This window comes from Hydractinia symbiolongicarpus, chromosome 4 (genome assembly GCF_029227915.1).
Source record: "Hydractinia symbiolongicarpus strain clone_291-10 chromosome 4, HSymV2.1, whole genome shotgun sequence".
In the NCBI taxonomy this organism is placed as follows: domain Eukaryota; kingdom Metazoa; phylum Cnidaria; class Hydrozoa; order Anthoathecata; family Hydractiniidae; genus Hydractinia; species Hydractinia symbiolongicarpus.
Genome location: NC_079878.1, coordinates 30,332,683 through 30,352,150, shown reverse-complemented (window position 1 = coordinate 30,352,150; position 19,468 = coordinate 30,332,683). Strand labels below are relative to the sequence as shown.

The window sequence follows — 19,468 nt, the reverse complement described above, 5'->3', positions numbered from 1 at the left end:
TTTGTTAAATACTTAAAACAAAAAGATGTCACCAGTGTATTCAATTTAAAACTGTAAGAAATCTTTATCTTTGATCCCTGTACCCTTTGTCATTTCGATATAAAGCTACGTTAGCAAAAGGATCTAGGAACGAGTTTGTAATAGCTTAGGATTGAATATTGAAAAATTTGGCAATCTTGCAAGTGAGGTACAGGAATTTATTAGTCGCAGCAAAGTCGATAAAAATATATTCCCCTTTTTTAATTGTAGCTTAAAGATTTCGAGCGCGATTTAGAAATCCCTGACGAACCCGGCCAGACCTCGCAGACAGGCAGTAGTAATGCGTTTTGTTAATTAGCGTACGTTTGAGAGAGGCGTTTATTTTTAATGCGAGCCTTTTTCATAATCGAAGGATGTTTACTAGTTTCTTAAATTTGTTGTTGCTATTGGTTATTATTAAAACAGATTTTCAGGCTATTTTGCGTAAAAAACAAAAAAAATGTTAGTTTGGCTGTCGGAAACTTCAAATATAATGTAAAAATTCGCCTTAAAACTTAGTAATTGATTTTTAGACAGATAGTTGTATTTTGGACAAATTTCCAGCTTCCGGTGACGTCACAGTAAAAATCCTGACAGAGTAAAATTTGTCGCCCTCTTTTTCTTATATGACGTAAAAAAAGTGTGCTAAATTTTATTTATTTTGTATAAACCTATCAAAAGTCATGCATAAGGCGGAATCCGCCCCCACCCTCCCTGTCAATAAAACTCTCTGGTCGAATAGGTTATTAACACTTGCGCTAAAAATTAAGCAATATTCTACTAATGCTTGACTCTGGTTGCTTATAGATCAGATCCTTAACTCTAATACATCAAGACCCCGTTTATTTGAACATTAGGCCAAAGCGAGTTTAAGTTTACCGTTGTTTAGGAAAGTAAGAAAATTAGTAAAAAAAGAAGAATATATATTATTCCAATTAATATTAGGGTTAATTACAGAGCACTAATCAACAGTGTCATTTTCATCCAACTTGAACACATTACTGTAACAATGCAGCACTCCATATATGAATTATGTGTGCTTCTCTGTACTATCGTTAATTTTGTGCTGTCGTAAACAAGCCGCCAAAGTCTGAAGCAATGCTAATCCAGTGTATCACAATTTTCTAGAAAAATAAAATTACATCCTACATGGAGAATCACTGTCATATCTTTCATAAATATTAATAATAAAAAGTATAAACCAGAACTGTAAATAGAGAATCACAGAATCATAGAAGGAGTTAAAAACTAAAGTAGCAAAAAAGAATCACTGTAATCTCTTTGATAAATTGATGTATGGATTATGAGAGGGGGTGGAAACGAAAGTGGTAAATACACAATCACCGCAATTTATTTAATAATATAATGTATGGATTATCAATGAAAAAGGCAACAAAGAATCACTAATTTTTCAGATAAAATCATGTATCGATTACCAGAGGGAGTTGGAAACAAAAATGGCTATCAAAAAAGTGTGTCACTTTTTGGACAAATGATCAGGATTATAAAGACACATTTTTTATTAGAAACACGAAACTTTAAGGTTGACAGTTGCCTAAATTGTTAACAAAACAGGATAAAAAACATAAATCAGGTATTTTTGGCAGTTATAATGACATTAATATGATAAAAAAATCAATTATCATCTTTCATTAAAAGAATTGCAGAGTGCAGGAAAGATATATTAATTAAGATTTCTTATATAAAGAATGTGTATGATTTTATGTACAGTACATTCCAAGTTTGTTGTATAAAAATTTTCTTACCTACAGTAATTGTATTTTGTCCAGTTCCCATACTTAATTTCAATGACAATCAACCTATTTGTGACTTTTCTGTCTAACCTTCAGCATGTTGTTGTTGAAAGCTTCCCTACTACTGATAATTTTTGTGTCAGTCTAAAACTATAAAACATTATATCATAAAGATTATTTAGTTCTTCAACAGGTTTGAAATCATAGCTCTTTACATAATAAGGTCACACTTTATGATAACTGTATATAACCCAAATTACTCTATTTAATTATTACATATCTTTACATGTTCCTCACATCATTGTTATTTATATTTTTAATACTACTAAATTGAGAGCTCTCAAATAAAGTCAAATACCATACTATGTATAAAAACAAAAGAATCCATTCCAGTCGAAATACTCTTGTTTTAGGGATTAGGGATTATATATATTGTAATGTTTAAGTAGTTATATTCTTTCTCAACAAAACATTTTTGTCAGGTTCACAGTAAAAAATGTTTTGGAGCGATAGCATTACCTTAAATGTACATTATATTATTTTGCGAAAAGCTTTAAAAAATTGTGGCTTACTGGACTCCAAAAATTTATGAAATAAAAACGATAAAATAAAAACAGGATTTGTTCTTATTATCGAGCATCTCGTCCAACCCTAAATATTCCTCAAGTCTCTGCTGCATCTCCAATAATGGCAAACACAAAATCCCTAACAATGACTTTATGTATATTTACAATATACAAGGTATTAAGATGCCCCAGAGTTGGAGAAAAGTGACAAAAAATGTTTCTTAATTCGAAACATTTATGTGAAAGGGGTAGGGAGTGGGGTTGAAGCAAATCTGTTAACAAATTTTATTAAAACCATATAAACTTGGCTAATTTTAATTGATCTTGATGTAAACATTTGGTTGAAATTAATACGGTCTCTCTTAAAATGCCTAAATTAAAGAACTCGATAATTATAATGATGGGTATATAATAAATATTTTGGGGGAATATCGTCACACGATTTTAAAACACACCATTCCAAGTTTAACGTCATCGTTTTTATTTTTCCTAAGTTTAAACTTTAACAAAAAGATTGAGCTTTGTCATCAACATAAAAATATCCACCCAAACACAAAATTTACTTTCACTGCACACTTTAACAATGCTGTGTCAGTAAAAACAAGATTAAATAATAGTTATAGAACATAGCTTGAATTTTTTTCAGTGGATATGATAAAAAAAAGTTAATTTCGAGAGGCTGCCTGGCCATCACTAGCCTACATTTCTATATGTTATCGTGTCATCTTTACATTAAATATTTCCATATTTTTTTATGTTATGTCCTGTGTCTCTGTCTACCATCTTGTCTAAATGTCATATATCTAGTCCACATCAATGCCTATAAATATTGGTTATTACATCTTAAATGTACATATCAACTGCCCAAGAATACTTTTGTCAATCTTCAGATAAAAATTTTTTACTTTACCACACCAAACATAACACCGAAGTATATACAGTAAAAAAATATACTTTACATATACATTACGGGCTCTTTTGTAACTTAAAATCTTAGAAAAATAAACCACAAATGAACTAGAGTCAAGTGGAAGTTATAAAAATAACGAAAAATTTAAAAAATAATCTAAACATAGATCAATTTCAGGTATATATACCTGTTACATTATACTTCATTTTGATGCTTCAAATTTAGGAAGATTCATTTTAACTTTATTCATAAGTTGTTGCGCATAAAAACTTTAGCTTGAGCACTTTGCGCATAGAATGCTCAAAATATTTTTAAAATTTATAGCTATATACAGAAGCATCAGGGAAAGATTACTTTTCCCACTTTGTTTATTATTAGCTGTGCCATATTTATTTATCCATTTTAATTTATATATATATAATGGATAACAAGAGAGTTTGGCCAAACTAATCAAATATATACTGATATCAACTATACTGATACACACACACACACCTTTTTTTATTTGTTAACCCGTACAGAAGTGGATATTATTTTATATAGAGAAAAAAATACTATCCAAAAAGGAAAAAGTTTTAGCTTTTATGGTTTCTGCAGCAATAGTGCATGGTCCCCGAAATACTGAAATCATCAAAAAAATTTGCTAATGTTTTTAAAATTTTATAAGCATTTTTCATGCAATTATCATGAGAGTTCAGCTCTTAATTTTCAGCCCTTAAATAGCTAGCTAGCTAGCCCGCATTCATTTTCGTGTTTAATCAAAAAAACTTTCAGAAAGATTTCCTGATAAAGAAATCTCAAAATTTTTACAGCAATAATTTTCAGCTTCAGAAATAAGTTCGTGGTAATGAATAACTTATAATTCTGCAACTATAATCAAACTGTTACAGCTAGCTATAGCTAGCTATATTATTGTATATGTAGCTACCTAGCTACTTTCAATAAAGTTCAAGAAAAAAATAAATCTATAAATATATATAGTTAGCTAGCCAGCTAGCTAGCTATCATAAATTATCAGCAGAAGACATTTGATATTTTGCATATATCCAAGACAGATCTTCCCATCACAGCTGCAAATACTTAACAGAAGATTAAAGCAACCAGAAGTGTAATCTGTGATTAAAAATTAGTAACCCTTATTTCTTTAAAAGTTTAAATACAACAGCTTCCGTTGAACATTAAACAAATGGTTAGCTACAGTTGTTAAACTTTTCGAATACACTGGCCAGAGTCATCGCATGGCATCCGCTTGGTAGCCATTTTTTTAATGAAAACATGATAATGTCACGGCTGCCGAAGTGGTTGTGCGGCTATCCTAAGTGGTTGTGCGGCTATCCTAAGTGGTTGTGCGGCTATCCTGTATGGTTGTGCGGCTATCCTGTACGGTTATGCGGCTATCCTGTCGGTTGTGCGGCTATCCTAAACGGTCGTGCGGCTATCCGAAAATGAATTAGGAATATTATTATTATTATTATTATTATTATTATTATTATTATTATTATTATTATTATTATTATTATTATTATTATTATTATTATTATTATTATTATTATTATTATTATTATTATTATTATTATTATTATTATTATTATTATTATTATTATTATTATTATTATTATTATTATTATTATTATTATTATTATTATTATTATTATTATTATTATTATTATTATTATTATTATTATTATTATTATTATTATTATTATTATTATTATTATTATTAAACAATATTTATACAGGATTTTTTACACTTCAGTAAAATGAACTACTGCTATCATCGTGTGTCCTGTCAGTAAAAATATATAAAAGAAAGAAAAATATAAGCAAAAACTATTATCTACTAAATAACCACTCATGAGTTAGCTAAAAAATTAATATAAAACGCATGTACGTACCAAGAAAAAAGAAAAAGAGAAAAAAGAAAAATGTGAAACTAGAATGCGCAAAAGTTAGAAACAGAAGCTACTTTAATAATTACTAAAAACATATAAAACATATTTTAAAAGCGAATATTTACATAAAATGTTGATAAACTAATTTTTTGAACTGAAATAAGTTATCGCAACAACGTATTTTTAATGGTAAGTCATTGTATAATGCTGCACCAAGATATTTGAAGGATCTTTTTCCGAACTCTAATTTTATACGTGGTAATTTCACTAACATATTTCGATTCCGTGTGTTAATTGAATACTCGTTGATAACAAAATACTTATTGAAATTTTCGCAGACAGTGCTCGTCAGACAGCTTTTTACCAAAACGCATGCCCGTCCTTTCATCTTTCCTTCAATACTCCCAATCGTATTTTTTCCTCCAACTATTTGTCCGGCTCGATTTTCTATTGATTGTAACTTTTTTCGTTGGGTCATCGTTAATTTTAAATTTAAAAGAGAACTATACAACAAAATGGGTTCAATTACCATCTGATAGATTTTATAAGCAGCTTCAAAACTCAGAAATGGTCGCATTTTTCTAAGAAGGTTCAATCTTCCGGCTGCTTTCTTATATGACTTCTCGAAATTATCAACCAGGGTTAGTGACGAATCCAGTTCGTTTCCCAAATATATGTAAGACGTGGAATGATGAATAGGTTGACCCTACATTGCCAATTGGATTGTATTTTTGGTATTTTTACGGGATAATCTTTTAGATGTTCCAAATAGCACAGTTTCTGTTTTTCCTTTCTTTAGATTCAGTATGAGTTCGTTATCGTTCAAATAAGTGGATACGTTTTCTAATTCATCGTTCAATGTTGTTTCTATTATATAGGGGTCAGCATTTGCAACATAGATGACGGTATCGTCAGCAAATTGAATACACTTACTTTTCTCAAGGTGTTCCGAGAAGTCATTAAAAAATATCAAAAATAGTATAGGACCGAGTATCGATCCTTGCGGCACTCCACTTACAATATTAAAACTTGCTGATGTTCGATTGCCAACTTCAACAACTTGTGATCGGTTAAAAAGATAATCTGTAAACCACAACAATTCTACATTGTCAACACCGTATGATGAAAGTTTTCTTAAGACTACATCGTGACTGATCGTATCGAACGCTTTACTCAAATCCAGGAACAGCGCTCCAACTAACTTTCCGTTCTCGGCAGCTTGTCTTACTTCGTCAACAAGTAGTGTTGTTGCAAGATGTGTTGAACGTTTAGCTCTATAGCCAAATTGGGAGTCATTTAGTAATTTCTCATTTTCTAAAAATTCCATTAATTGTGTGTGTACTGCTTTTTCCAATAATTTAGAGAGTATTGGCAACACTGAAATTGGACGATAATTTTCAGGTTTGTTTGTGTCTCCTGATTTAAAAAGTGGGACGATTTTTGCTTGTTTCCATGCGTTCGGAACTGTACTGGAGCGTAAAGTCTGGTTAATAATGTGATGTAACGGAACAATTAAATGTTGCGCACAATCTTTAAGCATTCCAGGAGGGAGTTCATCAAGCCCAGTGGATTTCTTTCTCTTTAATTTCTTTTTAAGAAAATCCTTAATAAAAACTTTAGACACATATTGAAAATTAAAAGATTTTCTAGTTCTGGAGCAAATGTGAATTGGCGGTTTCCAGATAAAGTTCTTCAATTTAAATGCGGATGACTTCAGATTATTTACGACTGTTGAAAAGTAATCACGGAAGGCATTGGCGCGAGTTTGATTATCTTTCTCGTTATTAGACGCATTTATTTTCACGGATAAAATTCACCGGAATGAAAAAATTAACTTTTTGATAATTTCAATATTTAAGTTCGTCATTGTGAGCAATGACCTTAAAAAGGTTGTTCAACTTAATACAAACCGAAAATTTAGAAGTAAACCCATCGACGAGTTTACAAATCGAAATGATCACAGCTTTGTCAAGATAAAAATAGATATGTAACCATGAGCAAGAAAAATAAAAATATAGCTACATATACCTAAAATCGTGTCAAGAATAAGATAATACCATAACTCTGTTGAGAAGAATAACATATTTTTACAATGAAATGTGACTGTTGTGTAACAGGGATATTCTCATAAAATGTTTAGGGAATAATTTTTACTGGGATCCAGAATAGCATTTAAAAAGGGGATTTGCCGGAAACTACATGCGGAAATTAATGCTTATAAGAACAAACTACGAATACTTGATAGTAGGAAGGCAAAGATGAAGTAAAACTATCTATATAAATAAACTACAATTTATCTTTTTAATTAAGTCATGGTGGTTTTAGAACCACCCTTCCCTATTTGTCACGCTCCATCACGTTTTCATGTAAGACCCCTTTTACGTGACGTCACGCTAGGTTGAGTCCTCACTTCTTTCAAGCTCCTGAAACGCAATGCATATAGCAATTCTCTTTGCCGGCGGGCTGCAACTCTTTGGGGTCGCACTTTTCATGTTTCAAAGCTTTTGGCAACTGCACGCGATTCTTTTGTTCGGCGGTATAATAAATAGTTTCGATTTGATACTTTTAAAATATAAATGGCAGTGTCCGCAAACACGGCTTGTGATTTTGTCCTTGTTACTTCATCTAATGCATCAATTTTGCGTTTCCGTTCATTTTAGTACTTTTTTGGCGTTGTCGGTTTAACTTTAGTTCTCCCAGCTTCTTCTTCAAGCTGTCAAAGTTTCCTTTACGTGTTTTTGTTCCACTTTAAGCATTTTTGGTCAACTGATTGAGTTCTCTCTTCTGATACAATACAACCAACATCTCATTTTCTATGTTAATTTGATTGTTCAGCTTTTATTGTTTTGTTCGGACGGAGTTTTTTCTGCCAACCTATAATTCTCTCCCTCATCAATTGTGAAAGTTTCCTTAACTTTAGAAGCGGGAGAAGAGGTGGGAGCCGGAACCGGAGTTTTTGATAAATCCGCTGCACCTAAAAAAGCATAGAAAAGAGGTCCAAATAATATTATTATTCTTATGAAAGATTGTTAATTTAATTCATTGTGAATACAAATGAAATTCGCTTACTTTTCTTTGAAGAGTGCTTCCAAGGCGATAGAATAGTGCCTTTTATAGGCTAAGCAGCATTTCTTTCATGCCTCCATGTTTTAATTAGAGCAATGACTTGAGATATCAGCTCAGGGAAAGATTCCTTTCTCATGTTTTGCCACACACTTTACAATAACAACGTGTTTGTTTTGACAAGCAAATCTGCCTTTATACGCTGTGGAAAATGAAGGCAAATGAAGTCGCCATTTTTACTCCCGAATAAACAGTATGTTCAAAGCCAAAACTATACTGAAATGCATGTTTACAAACGTTCGAATTTTAAACTAAAACACTAATTATTACTATTCCCTATCGACCCCTTATTTACCGTCACGCTACGTCATGAAAAAACGGAAGATCTATCTACCCGCTAGCATGAAGTAATTATTAAATGGCCCAAAACAGTATCTTAATGTCCATGATATTGCAATTTTTCTTAAGTTCGTTTTTCTTTTCCTTTTTGGCGCTTCCATTTCGCAGCTGCACATGATACAACAAATAATAAATTTTTTATAAATAGTTGATTTGCGAATTTTACAAGTTTCTCCACATGAGAAACTTGTAAAATTTGTTTGTTTTCCTGTTCATTTGTTTCATTTTACGGTTAAAAATAATCTAAGATCAGTTAATTGCACTACTGTAGGCTGTCAAATTCTAACCTCGACCCCAGAGCCTGTTGTCTTCTTTTATATCTGAAAAGCTAGATAAACCATCCCAATAATAATCTTCAGTGAGAAGTTACGCACGTTGATAACGATAATTTTGTAAGCTCAGATTAACCAATAAAACATTACATTGTCTTTGTCAGGAAACTTAGACCACGTTTATACGCATACAGGACAAAATCTCTTCCCGGGATGGAACTCGTCCCGGCGTGAAACGAAAAGTGTTTACACGTGAGCCTCATCGAGGGATGAAATCAGCATATTTTCATCTCGGGATGAGTAATCACATCCCAGGATGAAACATTAATTTTGCTAACTTTGCGTATGATAATTTGAAGTGATATTTTTTAATTTGTGAGTAGAAAGGTCAAACGAGAAACCTAGAACGATGGCGCCTGAGAGAAGTAGTGTAAAATTGTTGATCACAAATATATCAACAATTTTAACTATAACATCCCTTCTGTTACAGTTGCATATAGTATTATTAATACAACTAGCAGAGTAATATAGAAACAATGTAATTCTTCTGAGGGAAGCTGTTTGGTAGAAACAAAGCATTGACTAGATGTCGACGAGCAAGATTGAGGTTGGTGGCTCGCCGTTGGCCGTGTAATCCTCACTATTTTCAATCGGCAAAGTTTCCTCCACTTCATTTTCTTTTGCGTCGCTATCAATCAGTACACTCTTTATTTTTTTTTAACATTTCCTATAAAAAATCAATAATTACCAATTTAAACAGACACCATCATTTTAGCATACAGCAGGCATAACATTAAAATGGCGTGCATTTTTAAAACACTTTCTCGTACAAACACATGAGAACCATAATTAATGCTGGAATAATATTTGAACTCGCATAAATTTAGGATGGAATTTCGTTATTTCATATATAAATTAACGAATAAAGTTACAACCAACCTCTTCATAATTTTTTCCAAATGCTTTCTTTACTTCTTTGCGTCGATTGTCACAAAAAGAATGATCGGATTCATTTTATAGTTCTTATATTTAAAATGATGTTCAAAAAGTGTGAAAAGTGTACATTCAGCATTCTCATCCCGGAATGAAAAGAATTATTGTGTTTACACTTATTTTTTTTCTTAATCTCATCCCGAGACACGATTTTACCCTGTCTTTAGGATAGGGATGAAATTTAACGTGATGATCTCATCCCGGGATAAAATTTTATTCCGCCTTAAACATGTAAACATTGTGAGGACTTTCAGTAGACACAGAGATGAACTCATCCGCGTACGAAACTCATCCGCGTACGAAACTCATCCTGGGATGAAATTTAACGTGTGAGCGCCCTCTCAGGAAAGTCATAATTGAACACTTAAATGTGATGTAGGTCCAGGGATGAAGCAACATTACGGCTTAATGTAGTGATTGCCTTCTCGTGTCCAGTGCTATTCTTTCAAAGACCACGAGGCCTAGAGGAGAGAATAACGCAAAATAATTGATACGATGACAAGAATTTACGATGATGAGAAACTACACGGAATACACACTTTTTTATAAAGACACGAGCCTCAGATGTCAAATTACCCAAAATAAAAAAAGCCTCAATCTTTAAATATTGCTTCTAAAACTGAAACAACCCGAGTCTAAATTTTGCCATGAAATGAGGACATTCCAGGATACGAATTCCTTTACAATGATTTTTAAAACGAAATTCCTCTTGAAATGTAATCCAGGAATAAGAATATATAGAATTATTGCACAAAAATAGTACTCATTTTGTATCTCTTACGTACAGCGTTGTTGTTATTATTAAACATCTACTGTTGATATTGGTGGATCTAAAAAAATAGTTATAATTTCTTCTCCGATTTTTTAATTCGAGAAAGTGAAAAAGATGAAGGTGTTTTTCTTTCGCACCTATTAGGCATATCTTCCGTCTGCATAGTCGTAACTTGCATTACATTAGCAATTCCGCCATTTTAAAGGCAACGTTTTCAAAAAAGCGTGGACATGTGATGAGAAAATGTATATTTTAATAAAATGTTTTGACTTCTTTCGGAGATACGAGGTCAAACACAAACTAACACATGATGAATTTATTATTCACACTAGATGGAAGGTCCTCTATACGCTCAGGGGACACATTTGCAGTTGCCTTATTTTGATTTCCATTTCCGCGAAAGTTTCTTACATAACACATTCAATATTCTAATGACTTGAAATGCGTGTATTTAATGCAAAAATGTCTTTTATTAATACACAACGTTTGTCTGTTTTCTTTCTTCCAAGTTATGACTGAAAATACCGAACTAGACCAAAATTGGGACTTACAAAAGAGAAGGTTTTCTCAAAATTGCTTAAATTCGAAAGAAAGTACAAAGGTAAAAAAAATGTTTATCTGTCTGTGACAAGCAAAGTGAAAATGTTCTTTTTCCTTTGAAGTTTCCAAAAAATACATGTCTCAAATTTTAATCGACAAAGAAAACGTTGCCACGTAAATAACAGTAAGTCAAAGATAAATTTTAGGACTCCGCTAGTTTTCCAGAAAATGTTCACAAATTTGTTTCACTAAACAATGCGCGTTACTTGCAACAACAGCAATCCCCGTCAAGAAGAAGCAAATTGGCCGTTACAGACGAGCAAACCACGAAGCAGACTAGCTCTATTTATGAGGAAAATGCAAATTTAAACTCATTGTAAACTTTTATTTATTCATAAGTAAAGCTATATAATAATAGTTGCATTCTGTTTGTGTCACATAAAAGGGTCATAAAACAGCAATCTCATGATAGGTGAAAATCTGAGCACAGGCTCAGACCGGCGCACCCGTGGGTTCTTCCACAGGCTAACGAATAGTTCTATTTATATTAAACATAACCTTCCGATTCAACAGATAAATTTCCAAAGTAAAACTTGGCACTAACTTGATAGCTACTTAATCAAATAATTCGAAACTTTGAAGTTGGACGATTAACTCTTTGTTTATTGTAAGTATATTTCATATGCATAGTTATGTTACATTGATAATGCGTTGCATTAATATTTTAAGTGTCATTGATAATTAAATATAGCTTGGTTTCCAATAAAAGTTATAACTTGTGGTGAACTGCACGCGTTTTCAATTTAGTCGTAACAATGACAGTTGTAAGTATTAGATTATACCGCAACATGCAATTTTTGTCTGATTGTCAACCAAATGCTGCATTTTTCAGCCTATAATATTTGATATTGTGCAATAAAAGCGCATTATTTTACTTATTACCACCAAATGCTCAATTTTTGTATATATAGATGTTTTAAATATAAAAAAATCCCGTCAAAATACACTATTTCACTTAGTGTCCACCAAATGCTGCATTTTTGTGCCTATAATTTTTGATTCTATGTAATGAAACCACATTTTTTCACTTAGTGTCCACTAAATGCTGCATTTTTGTTCACATAAATTTTGGAGTATTAGATTATACCGCAACATGCAATTTTTGTCTGATTGTCAACCAAATGCTGCATTTCTGTGCCTATAATTTTTAAAATTGTCTTATAACGCCACAATCTATTATCCATTGTCCACCAAATGCTGCATTTTTGTTTACATAAATGTTGGAGTATTAGATTATACCGCAACATGCAATTTTTGTCTGATTGTCCACCAAATGCTGCATTTTTGTGCCTATAATTTTTAAAATTGTCTTATAACGCCACAATCTATTATCCATTGTCCACCAAATGCTGCATTTTTGTTTATATATAATTTTGAAGTATTAGATTATACCGCAACATGCAATTTTTTTCTGATTGTCCACCAAATGCTGCATTTTTGTGCCTATAATTTTTGATTCTATGTAACGAAACCACATTTTTTCACTTAGTGTCCACCAAATGCTGCATTTTTGTTTATATAAATTTTGAAATGTTAGTTTATACCGCAACATGCAACTTTTTTCTGATTGTCCACCAAATGCTGCATTTTTATGCCTATAATTTTTAAAATTGTCTTATAACGCCGCAATGTATCATCCATTGTCCACCAAATGCTGCATTTTTTGTTGATATAAATTTTAAGTCATTAAATAGTACGGAAAATGTAATTTTCCTCTGATTGCCTACCAACTGCTCCATTTTTGGGCCTATAATATTTGATATTGTGCAATAAAAGCACATTATTTCACTTATTGACCACCAAATGCTCAATTTTTGTATATATAGATGTTTTAAATATCAAAAAATCCCGTCCAAACACACTATTTCACTTTGTGTCCACCAAATGCTGCATTTTTGTTTACATAAATTTTGGAGTATTAGATTCTACCAAAACAGTCAATTTTTTTCTGATTGTCCACCAAATGCTGCATTTTTGTGCCTATAATTTTTGATTCTATGTAACGAAACCACATTTTTTCACTTAGTGTCCACCAAATGCTGCATTTTTGTTTATATAAATTTTGAAATGTTAGTTTATACCGCAACATGCAACTTTTTTCTGATTGTCCACCAAATGCTGCATTTTTATGCCTATAATTTTTAAAATTGTCTTATAACGCCGCAATGTATCATCCATTGTCCACCAAATGCTGCATTTTTGTTGATATAAATTTTAAGTCATTAAATAGTACGGAAAATGTAATTTTCCTCTGATTGCCTACCAACTGCTCCATTTTTGGGCCTATAATATTTGATATTGTGCAATAAAAGCACATTATTTCACTTATTGACAACCAAATGCTCAATTTTTGTATATATAGATGTTTTATATATCAAAAAATCCCGTCCAAACACACTATTTCACTTAGTGTCCACCAAATGCTGCATTTTTGTTTACATAAATTTTGGAGTATTAGATTCTACCAAAACAGTCAATTTTTGTCTGATTGTCCACCAAATGCTGCATTTTTGTGCCTATAATTTTTAAAATTGTCTTATAACGCCACAATCTATCATCCTTTGTCCACCAAATGCTCCATTTTTGTTTATATAAATTTTGTAGTATTAGATTATACCGCAACATGCAATTTTCATCTGATTATCCACCAAATGCTGCATTTTTGGCCTTTATTTTTTAAAATTGTGTTATAACGTCGCAATTGTCCACCAAATACTGCATTTTTGTTCATAGAAATTTTAAAATATTAGATAGTACCGCAAAGGGTAATTTTCCTCCAATTGTCTACCAAATGCTCCATATTTGAGCCTATCATATTTGATATTGTGCAATAAAAGCGCATTATTTCACTTATTGCCCACCAAATGCTCAATTTTTGTATATATAGATGTTTTAAATATCAAAAAATCCCGTCAAAATACACTATTTCACTTAGTGTCCACTAAATGCTTCATTTTTGTTTACATAAATTTTGGAGCATTAGATTATACCGCAACATGCAATTTTTGTCTGATTGTCCACCAAATGCTGCATTTTTGTGCCTATAATTTTTAAAATTGTCTTATAACGCCACAATCTATTATCCATTGTCCACCAAATGCTGCATTTTTGTTTATATATAATTTTGAAGTATTAGATTATACTGCAACATGCAATTGTTGTCTGATTGTCCACCAAATGCTGCATTTTTGTGCCTATAATTTTTAAAATTGTCTTATAACGCCACAATCTATTATCCATTGTCCACCAAATGCTGCATTTTTGTTTATATAAATGTTGTAGCACTAGATTATACTGCAACATGCAATTTTCGTCTGATTATCCACCAAATGCTGCATTTTTGTGCCTATAGTTTTTAAAATTGTGTTATAACGCCGTAATTGTCCACTAAATGCTGCATTTTTGTTCATAGAAATTTTAAAATATTAGATAGCACCGCGAAGTGTAATTTTCCTCAGATTGTCTACCAAATGCTTCATCTTTGTGCCTATAATTTTTAATTCTATGTAATAAAATCACTTTTTTTCACTTAGTGTCCACCAAATGCTGCATTTTTGTTTATATAAACTTTGAAATGTTAGATTATGCCGTAACATGCAACTTTTTTCTGATTGTCCACCAAGTACTGCATTTTTATGCCTATAATTTTCAAAATTGTCTTATAACGCCAGAATCTATCATCCATTGTCCACCAAATGCTGCATTTTTGTTGATATAAATTTTAAGTTATTAGATAGTACGGCAAAATGTAATTTTCCTCAGATTGTCTACCAAATGCTTCATTTTTGTCCCTATAGTTTTTTATTCTATGTAATAAAACCACATTTTTACTTAGTGTCCACCAAATGCTGCAGTTTTGTTCATATAAATTTTAAAATGTTAGATAATACGGCATAATATAATTTTCCTCTGATTGTCTACCAAAGGCTCCATTTTTGAGCCTATAATTTCTGACACATCTGACAAATTAACCATACTTATAATCTTTGACTTTGTGTAAAAATTATGGTTTTATTACACAATGTCAGAAGATTTAACCAGGAAATGTGCAAAATAAAAACACGTAGAGCTAAAGGACTACAAACCACTCACCACAACTGCCATAAGCAGCACAAACTGAAAATACTTCCTATTTTACGACACTAGGCATTAGTCCAATTAGTGAAAAGAGTGGTGTTCTCAGCAAGAAAACAACTTACTATAATAAATCACAACTGGGAAGGGATCCCAATGCTCACTCCAATGTGTTGCCTACGAACAGCAATAACATTATGGCTTCCTTCGAAATGTCTTCCGTGCATCTAAGGTACATGAACTCCTGCACAGAGTTAATGCATAAAAAGTTAAAGAAGACTATTTTTCTTGGTTCGCTGGGGCATTATCCTTCACTAACATCAACAAGTAAAACCAATTTGAAATAGAGTGTTCGATGCCCATTACAATTTCTCATCATTATAGTTTGTTCAATTATCGTAAGAAAAGATAACATGTACATCTTCCAATCTCCGATACCAACACAACATCATCAACCTTGAAGGAGCGTTTATAGTTCCGAATATTTTTTCCTTGTTCTAAAATTTGTAAATAGCCGTTTCGCCGTGGAAAACAATAAATGCTGTATGCATGGCTTTTTGAAAATGTGGAAATTCGACAATAACACGCACTTATTAATCGTTTTTTTGCGCGTTTAAATTTATTTGTTGAGGCAATGGTGAGAGGTTCCAGATTGGCAGATATTTTTTACCTAGGCAACCGATACTTTATTGGGAACACAAATTTGGAGTTCAGCCTAGGTGAAAATATCTGGCAATCTGGAACTTCTCACCATTGCTCGCTTAGTGTCTTGTTTTTTTTTCCATTATGATGTTCTATTTTTCTGTCCATAATATATAGTTTGAAAAGAGAGAAAACTGTCATTTAGTTAACATTTGTCAAGATCCAGTTTAAGACCGTGCTGAAATATTAATTGTATATTACAAAAATTAGAAAGCAATTCAACGCGACAGCAAGATCTCTGTCATTTGTTACTTGTAGCTTGAAGATTTAGTACGTGGTTTAGTCTAATCCAGTTTTGACCGACAGACGGACAATGACAATTATTATAGAAACTAAACCAGTGAATCGGCGGTATATGCCAGATTGAGCGCTTTAATTAAAAAAACTCCAATGATATAAGCAATAGACTGTGGCTACGCCTTTAAACTAAAGCAGTGACAAAACAGTTTTATTAAGTATAATTTTTAAAAATTAATAGACACTGACCGTATTTTTATATTTATTCTCTTTGTTGTATCCCAGTTTTTTTAAAAGTATTTAACAGTAAAATGGATAAAATATTTGGGATCCTAACAAAATTATAATAAAGTGTGAAATTTTCAAGACAATAATGCATATAAATAATCTGTTATAGCAGTTTGTTTGATAATTTTGAAGTTACGCTCGTAAGCGTTTAAAAGTTATGCTCGTAAGCGGTTTGACTGTGACAATAACGTCGCCAAAGCAGGAAATTTTGAATATCAAACAAGTTACTGCATTTTAATTTACCTATACTGAGTTGTGGATAAGAAAAATATTGGTAAATTAAAGTTTAAAAAACATGAAATTAGGAATTATTTATCGTATATATACAACCTTGTTTTTAATAAAAGCACAGGCTACGCAGCTAGTGTTGTTACTCCGTTTAGATTTATTTCGTGGAAAAGTTTGAATGTTTAAAGCTATGGCCTATTTAAATAAAAATATAGACTAGCTACGTTACAAAATTAACTGTAGAATCTGCATTCAACAAGTTTGGTTAATAAAAAGTGAATGTATTTTAGTAGAGTTTACCATAGATAGCGCGTCATTTAAAAATAATCAAAAAAGAAACAATGAAATTGGTTAGAACAAGTATATATGTCCTCTTCAAATGGTTCCATACAAGAGTTGCTTTTTCCGGACGTTTATTTAAGTAACTGAAATGTATTAAGTTCAGTTCAAGTTGCTTAATTTATTTCTGTGACTAAAACAAAAGTGAGATTTTCGAAGCTAGTTGAAAAAATTTAGGTCAGGTTAGGTTTTTATAAAGGCATCTTTCTGAGCTAGAAATATTTGTACTTAAAACATTAACGGCAAATTAAGTATTAAGTAGAGAGCTAAAAATTAAAAGTAGTGACGATGTCCTGACCCATCTTCCACTTTAAATTCATTTATTCAAAAACTCGCATAACAACAATGGTTAACAGTTAAAATTTGTGACCCTTTTTCAAACAACGGGCGCACGCGCTTATAGTTAGGCTGTCCAATCTTTTAATGCTCTGGTCCACCTTTCAAGGCAGCGATCTGTTTACAAACGGGAGGACCGATCGTTAAGCTAGCCTATACAGAGTCTCGGAAGGATCCATAGGTGATATTGTATTTAAGCAATTTTATCGATAAATGTCCGAATAAAAAAAATAAAAAAATTACAAACTAACAATAATTTCCTAAAGAATAAAGTAATTTAAATGCAAGTTCGATTTTTGCAGTTAAGGGGACAATTTAACACTATTCAGTCTGGGAATAATTCAATCATGTTATGACTAGGAAGAGTCCAATTAAATCCCATTTGGCACATAGTGTACGTCAGGAAAGGAACAAAATAGGGGCAAAACTTGTTTACTTATGTGAGCACATATTTGTGAAGCATGAAATACCAAATACAAAATTGCACGAAAATCCGATTTTCCAGGATTTTGGGTTAAATCCAAAAATGTTAAAAATTAGATTAAGCACGTCTTCAATATTTTCGGAATATTTTCCCTTGATGAACTAAAGTTGTGATGTAAGTTTCATGTTCTAAGGATTATCCTATCTAAGACTATCAAATTTTCCCGATTATGATCTTAAGGGGTAGTTTTAAGTAATAGACAATATCCAAGGGTTTGAAAGGTCTTAGACCTAACAAAATAGCATGTGATTGCCTAATAGATAAATATAAAAAGACTCAATAAGTATCAGAGCAAAAACGAGTTATTAAAAAAAACCCAACAGGATGGGGTGGAATACGCCCAGCATAAATGTATAAAGTATATATTTTCAAGTGGAAGCCATAAACAAATAACGGGAATGTTAATATTCTTTTTACCATGTTATAGTATTAAGACACTGTTTAAGGCGAAGTTGATTCCCATTTATAGGTACCAGGCTTCAATGAAAGTCGAAATATATGCCGTGTCTACCAAATGATGACGCATTTGACTTTCGCATATATACAACAACCATTTTTAAAAGTGATATTTCTCAGCAGCCAAAGACCTAATAGAGTTCAAATTTTTGGTGCTAACAGAGTACTTGGTGCAGGAGAAGGTGGCATAAAAGAAAATTGCTTTTTATTAGAGCAAAAACGAGTTATTAAAAAAAACCCAACAGGATGGGGTGGAATACGCCCAGCATAAATGTATAAAGTATATATTTTTAAGTGGAAGCCATAAACAAATAACGGGAATGTTAATATTTTTTTTACCATGTTATAGTATTAAGACACTGTTTAAGGCAAAGTTGATTCCCATTTATAGGTACCAGGCTTCCATGAAAGTCTAAATATATGCCGTGTCTACCAAATGATGACGCATTTGACTTTCGCATATATACAACAACCATTTTTAAAAGTGATATTTCTCAGCAGCCAAAGACCTAATAGAGTTCACATTTTGGTGTTAACAGAGTACTTGGTGCAGAAGAAGGTGGCATAAAAGAAAATTGCTTTTTTGTCTACCAAATGCTAAATATATATATATAAATATTTTGGTGGACACGAAATTGTCTACCAAATGACCGTGTCTACCAAAGGTTGCATTTTTTGGCACAAATTGTCTACCAAATATATATATATATATATATATATATATATATATATATATATATATATATATATATATATATATATATATATATATATATATATATATATATATATATATATATATATATATATATATATATATATATATATATATATATATATATATATATATATATATATATATATATATATATATATATATATATATATATATATATATATATATATATATATATATATATATATATATATCATATGTACAAATTACTTCAATTTTTCTTTAGGAAAGGGTACCTTACACAGGAGCTTTCCAATCCAACTAAAATCTCCAGAAAAATCACAGCAACAAAAAAGCTTAAAATACACAAGTAAAGTCGATTAGAAACAGGACTAGCAATAAATTTTTT

At 31.5% G+C, this 19,468-nt stretch overlaps 1 long non-coding RNA gene across 1 annotated transcript; it reads right to left on the bottom strand.

Annotated features, from left to right (window-relative positions):
- Positions 1-924: 924 nt before the first annotated feature.
- Positions 925-4,000, bottom strand: LOC130642320 (uncharacterized). Its single transcript, XR_008982558.1, has 2 exons — positions 1,785-4,000; positions 925-1,142 (listed from the first exon to the last, which is right to left on the bottom strand). It is a non-coding gene; the product is annotated as an uncharacterized LOC130642320 (long non-coding RNA).
- Between the last annotated feature and the right edge of the window lie 15,468 nt (positions 4,001-19,468).